The following is a 7,780-nucleotide window of genomic DNA, read 5'->3' on the forward strand; positions in this document are numbered from 1 at the left end:
TCCATAAAAGCATAAATTCTTTCATCTTCTTCCATTTTCAGATGTTCATACCTAACTCGGAAGCTTTCAAGTTTTGCAATCTTGACTATGGAATCTCCTTCATTTAGTGTTTCCAAATGATCCCAAATAGCTTTAGCAGTAGACCTATCTGATAATCCCATGATTTGTTGATCTAATAATGCACTCAAAAGTGCTTCTCTTGCTTTGCAATAATTCTCCTCATCTTTAGCTAAGGCAGTTGGAGCAGTCTGACCAGCTACAGTAGTAGTATAACCATTCTTTGTAACTTCCCAGATGTCTTTACCAATGCAATTCAGATGTGTCTCCATCCTGATCTTCCATATCCCATAGTTGTTTCCATCAAGTTTAGGACTGTCCTTCCTGAAATAATTTGTAGACATTGGATCTCCTCAAGTTGTTAAACTTCTGCAAAAGAGGACTAAGCTCTGATACCAATTGTTAGGTCTCAGAGACAACTGAGAGGGGGGGGGTGAATCCATTGTCTAATAAATTCAAACCAAAAACCATTTAGCCAACTTAATGCTTAATACCGGTAAACCAGTTAAGTATGTCGGTGGACAGTGTTAACAGTAAATTGCTATACTGGTAAAGATTAATGTATGAAACATAAACATAAAGTCATCCACAACACATAACACCAATATTTGTACATGGAAACCCTGTAAGGGGAAAAAACACGGTGGGAAACCTTACCCACAATCAAATGATACTACTGCAGATAGTAAGTATACACAAATGGGGTCTGCACATGCAGAAAGGCCAACAGCCTAGAGCTCACTGCTCAATCACAAAATGGGAGTCAGACTGACTACAGTTGGATGGTTAAATCCAATAAGAATGTACTGTACAAAATAGCATCTTCATATGCTGGATTTAGTACCAGTGTAATGCTAATATGCTTCTACAAAAACCTAGATTCACCTTCAAATGATGTCTTTGTGTATACCTCTACTTAATCTCGCATATATCTTCTCACAATTCTTCTTCACATTCCACATTCGATCTTACAAATAAGATCTTACATTTATACCATAGCCTAAGACCAATTTTAGTAGGTCGGCTCTACAAGATATTACAATAAAAATATTTTTAAAATAAGATAATATTCGATGCAATAACTGATTGAAAATGTTGTCTTAATGCATTTACAACAATAATAAATCATCTCTATAGCATGCCATGCTGATTTGAAAAAGATAAACCTGTCGGTGTAACCCTAGAGAACCCTCGACCTATTTGCCGGTAAAAGCAAATATGCAAATATGAATATACCAATGGTTAATTATTCAAAAAAAAGTGTCCATACGATGTCTTCGACATTACCAAGTGTCTTCCATATCATTCCAAGTGCCGGTGAACATTATATCCTGCCAGTGAACCATATACCAGTAACTGTGCAATAGTTACTTGCTTGTCAATGAATGTTGTTGGATCTACAAAGTGCTAGTGTTTCAGTAGGTGTTGACATCAATGACAAAACCATACCAAAATACAACCAATGATGTCTTAAAGGAGTCATATGACACAATATGACCCACTAGGACACAATATGACCCATAACAACCAAATATGGTGTCTTAAGGGGTCATATGGTGGCCTAAGGGGTTGTAGAACACCATAGGACTCCTTACGACACCATATGGTGTCATTAGGGGTCATATGGTGTCCTAAGGGGTCATAGGACATAATATGACCCCTTAGGACACCATAGGACCTAAAGCAACCCAATATGGTGTCATAACGGGTCATATGGTGTCCTAAGGGGTCATAACGGTTCATGGGACACCATATGACCCCTAAGGACAACATATGACCCCTTACAACACCATATGGTGTCGTTAGGGGTCATCTGGTGTCCATAGGGGTCATATGGTTTCCTCGGACACCATATGACCCCTTAGGGCACCAAATTGTGTCATTATAGGTCATATGGTATCCTAAGGGGTTGTAGGGCACAATATGACCCCTTAGGACACCATATGACCCAAAACGACCCAATATGGTGTCATTAGGGGTCATATGGTGTTCTAAGGGGTCATATGATGTCTTAAAAGGGGTCATATGACACAATATGGCCCACTAGGACACAATATGACCCATAACGACCAAATATGGTGTCATAAGGGGTCATATGGTGTCCTAAGGGGTCGTAAGACACCATAGGACCCCTTATGACACCAAATTGTGTTGTTAAGGGTCATATGGTGTCATAAGGGGTTGTTGGACATAATATGACCCCTTAGCACACCATAGAACCCAAAGCGACCCAATATGGTGTCATAACAGGTCGTATGGTATTGTAAGGGGTCAGAAGGGTTCATGGTACACCATATGACCCCTACAGACAACATATGACCCCTTATGACACCATATAGTGTTGTTAGGGGTCATATGGTGTCCATAGGGCTCATATGGTGTCCTAGAACACCATATGACCCCTGAAGACACCAAATTGTGTCATTATGGCTCATATGGACTCCTAAGGGGTCGTAGGACATAATATGACCCCTATAGGACACCATATGACCCAAAGCAACCCAATATGGTCTCATAATGCATCGTATGGTGTCCTAAGGGGTCATAAGGGTTCATGGGACACCATATGACCCCTAAGGACAACATACGACCCCTTATGACATCAAATGGTGTTGTTAGGGGTCATATAATGTCCATAGGGGTCATATGGTGTCCTAGGATACCATATGACCCCTTAAGACACCAAATTGTGTCATTATGGGTCATATGGTGTCCTAAGCGGTCGTAGGACACAATATGACCCCTTAGGACACCATAGGACCCAAAGAATAGGTTGTATGGTGTCCTAAGGGGTCATAAGGGTTCATGGGACACCATATTACCCCTAAGGACAACATACAACCCCTTATGACACCATATGGTGTCGTTAGGGGTCATATGGTGTCCTGACCCCTTAAGACACCAAATTGTGTCGTTACGGGTCATATGGTGTCCTAAAGTGTCATAGGACACAATATGACCCCTTAGGACACCATATGACCCAAAGTGACCCAATATGTTGTCATTGGGGGTCATATGGTGTCCTAAGGGGTCATATGATGTCTTAAAGGGGTCATATGACACAATATGACCCACTAGGACACATTATGACCCATAACAACCAAATATGGTGTCTTAAGGGGTCATATGGTGTCCTAAGGGGTCGTAGGACACCATATGACCCCTATGGACACCATAGGACCCCTTATGACACTATATGGTGTCGTTAGGGGTCATATGGTGTCCTAAGCAATCGTAGGACATAATATGACCCCTTAGGACACTATAGGACCCAAAATGACCCAATATGGTGTTATAATGGCTCGTATGGTGTCCTAAGGGGTCATAAGGGTTCATGGGACACCATATGACCCCTAGGACAACATACGACCCCTTATGACACCATATGGTGTCGTTAGGGGTCATATGGTGTCCATAGGGGTCATATGGTGTCCTAAGGGGTCGTAGGACACCATATGACCCCTTAAGACACTAAATTGTGTCGTTATGGGTCATATGGTATCCTAAGGGGTTGCAGGACACAATATGACCCCTTACGACACCATATGACCCCTAATCTCTCTCTCCCCTAATCTCCTCCTCTCTCTCTCCCTTTATCTCTCTCTCTCTCTCTCCCTCTCCTCCTCTCTCTCTCTCTCTCCTAACTTCTCCTCCTCTCTCTCTCCCTCTCCTCCTATCTCTCTTTCTCTCCTCATGTATCTCTCTCTCTCTCTCTCTCTAAAACATGACTAATAAAATTGGATACCAGATTTAATCGAATATCCAATTTCTGCCATTGTCATTAATGTGGTAGTTCACTAAAAAAAAGGCGACAATGGGAAAAAATTTTTGGACCACAAATTTATACATTAAAATTGGATTTTTATTGGATATTCAATTTTTCTAAATAAAAAAGAGCCTTATGGGCCATTTTGTGGATTCCAATGGCCCAGAGTCTACATATTCTTTTTTCTATCGATGATCATGGGTTTTCAGACAGGTTGAGACAAATTTGTGCTTTTGGGAGATTCTTAAATTCAAATCTTACATTGTTAATCATTTAGGAGCATTTGTGTGGAGGTCAATGGGGAGTAGTAAGCCATCAATTGAGGAAGGCTCATCAAATGAGATAAACTTTTGTTGATTTTAACATAAATTGTAAAACTTTGGATAGATCACTTACACGAAGACAAAGACTTGATGATCCACTTCAACAGGATACATGGAATTTTTGTGGGAGGCTTCCACATGTTGATAGAAATTTGACTGACAATGTTAAGGAGGAGATTCAACAATTTTGGTACTCTAATTATAGAGTGTCACCCAATGTAAAGAATGTTTTGAAATTAAGAATCGGCAACCGAGAACCCACACCACATCCCAAACATTTCTTGCAATCAAGCCAAACAATGTTGTACAAATTTTTTTGTGAAGTACATCCAACTTTGCAAATATCACAAAGGGCCTTTGAATCTTTGAAACCATTTTATTGTGTTCCTCTTAAGATTCGTAATACTTTTTGTTGCAAGTACCATGTGGAGTTTTCAATGTACAATGAACTTTTATGTCATATTCATTCTACGATGCATAAAAATGAGATGTTGCAGGGGTGTGGTGCAATGCTATTTCTCAGATCATCAAGAGACTTGAAAGATCTATTTTTATGCCCTAGAGATGATGGCTTCTATTTTTATAGAAATGACTGTTTGAATGAGAAGTGCATAGAATGTGGTGGGTTGTCAAAGTTTGTTTCATGTTTTCATGAGGGCAGTGAACACGAGTTTGGAAAGAACTATGTTGAGAAAAAAAGATATGAGACACTGAAATATACTTTGCAGAGTGGAGGTGAAGGTTCTAGATGCGAATTAGTCTCAAGAGAAGTGAGTATTGCTGATTTTATTTTGGATTTTAAGGAAAAAAAATTCTACAAGTATGCAAGGCACATCCATAGGTCTCAATGGTTGGATTAATAGTTCAGGATGTGTAAGAACTCTTTCCCGATTGGAACTATTGTATCGATGGTTGATTTTGTAGAGAACTATACATTGCAACCAGAGAATGATGTATAGTCTCAGTACTACAATTCAGTCCAGATTGCTATTTTTGTTCACATTACATATAGACATGCTCTTGATAGTACAGAAGAGGATAGGAACATAATCAAGGATTATCATATTTATATGAGTGATGATAGATCACACTCCTCTGAGAATGTGCAACATTCTTTCGAGAATTTTTTTGAGTTCTTGCATTAGAAAGATATTGCAACTGACCGACATATAATATGGTTAGATAACTATATGGGTCAATTCAAGAATTCCGGTATGTTTTATTGGTTGAGTAGAATGCATGTAGAGAGGCATATATGTCATATTTGGTTTTATTTTGAGGCAGGGCATGGGAAGGGAGAACATGATGGAGCAGGCGCATGTTTGAAGAGAGCTCTAGTTAAGGAGAAATTGAGGATTTCAAGTGCAAATTTCTCTGATGCATGTTTTATTGTTGATTGGTGTAGTTCAGCATTGTCACATAGAAGTACTCTTGGTTCAGTAGTGACCAGATTCTTTTGGTTGGTTGAGGAAGGAACAATGGGAGATAGATTGGATTTTCAAACAATTAAAGATGCATTCATTTCTCAACACAAATGAAAGTACATGGACCAGTTGGACACGAGCGTTGGCTTGTTTTTGTTAGAGTTGTGTTCGGTGTGATTGGGATTAGTGCAAGTCAAGTGAGTGGGTTGATACGTGGGTTCCTCACTATCTAACTCCTTTATCTCAAACAATATCCCTGTCAAACGATGACATGGAAAGTTCACTTGAGTATGACTGTCTATTAGATCTTGTACAGCTAGGACATGTTTTTGCAGTTGTTGCACCGCAAGGGAATGGAGAGAGATCAGAATATTGGTTGGTACAATGTGTATAGGGAAAACAAAAGCTAACACAACCAGTGATAGATAATGATGGGTTAACACATCCTACAGGTTCGACAATTGTAGCGGGAACTTCGTTGCGAATATACATGATTAGAAAGAATGGCATACTTGTATTTAAAGACTATGAGAGAAACAAAACCATTATAATGTATTCACACCTTATTATAGCTACAAATGTCAAGTTGTTGAAGCATCAAGAAAAACCGAAGACCAAAGAGCTATGGATAGTGATTACTGCTGATCATGAAGCAATATTGGATACTCTTAAGCAAAGAGATGCCCCTTCAGGCACACTTGAGTAGTAGGTCTTTAATGGTGCCTTATTTTTTTATCATGCATTTAATTTCAAACAATGATCATTAAACCTTAATGTTCAAGTTTGTTACGTGTATATTAAGAATGTGCTGAAAATGCGGGTCTATTGTTGAATGTTTTTTTCTGGTAACACGGTTTTTGCATGCACATAGTGGGTACACTTGATATAATCGGAAGGGACATATTTTCGCAACATGACTTATTATCATGCATTTGATGAGCTTTACAATTTTGACAATTTTTGATGATATAATTATCGCAAAACCTTTATGCTCATGCAGGTCTTTTTTGATGATATACAATAGTATCACATTATGATTTTTGCATGAACATAGTGCAATCTGTTGATATAATTCGAAGGGATGTATTTTTGTGGTATATAATCCCACCTTTTCATTTATTATCATGCATTTCAGTTGAAGTGATTATCATAAAGCCTTTATGTTCATCCATGCATTTTATGAGTAGACTAACAATTCTTAAAAATATAGGTTCATTCAAGATCATTCACCATTGACAAGACCCTCTCTTGGTGATGGTACATATTCCTTTCTGCATTAATGAGATTAAATTTTTGTGCATAAACATTAAGTCAAGTGAATGTATTCCTATTTAAAAATGACCATACCTAACATCATCTTCAACCATGTAGAGAAATGTAGTGAGAAGGGCTTCCATCAACATGCGTCTTTCTTCAAAGTTATGCTTATATACTTTGCAGAGAAACTAGTAAGTTTCATAATTATATAATCTTGTACGTCTTAAAAATGTTTCAAATGATCTATTTATAATTTGCAAAACTAATTTTATTAAGTGTTATAATTTGTTTCTTGTAGCACATTCATTCCACATAAAAAGGTTAATTATTTTGGTCTTCATTTATATGCAGGCATTGTTGTACGTAAAATTTTCTCTTAGGACATGAGGATGTCTGATGCAGATGAAGTGGGATGTTGTATTTGTATATGGATGTGATATACAATGTCCATGAGAAAATTGATTTAGTTATATTGATGATATACAATGTATCTGTACATGAGTACATTGGTATAGTTGTATTGATAATGAAAAAAAAATTCATGTTTGCATATCCCTTCATGAATGTCACATGCAAGTGTAATGGTAATTATGTGTATACAATACATGGAAATATTGATGATCATTATATGTCTACAGTGTAATGCTTGTTTATCTATAATTTTAGCACTTAGGGTGCTCAAGGGACGACATCGGTAGGGTACGACCCTGAGCGTTCAACTGAGTTGGGGGAAAAAATAGGAGCATGCATAGGGTAATAATGCCTAACTAGACATGTCAGAGCTGAAGGTTTGACATCACAATGAGGAGAACAAGAAATTGGCCATGTGACAACATTCGATTGAGTGAGACTGACGATTTTTTTGCCAACTGAGAAATTGCTGCCCTAATAAAACCGTAGGGAAAATTGAAAAACCAAGATAGGCTTTTGTAGGGACCCCTCTCATGATCCCA

Source organism: Cryptomeria japonica, chromosome 9, assembly GCF_030272615.1.
Source record: "Cryptomeria japonica chromosome 9, Sugi_1.0, whole genome shotgun sequence".
NCBI lineage: Eukaryota > Viridiplantae > Streptophyta > Pinopsida > Cupressales > Cupressaceae > Cryptomeria > Cryptomeria japonica.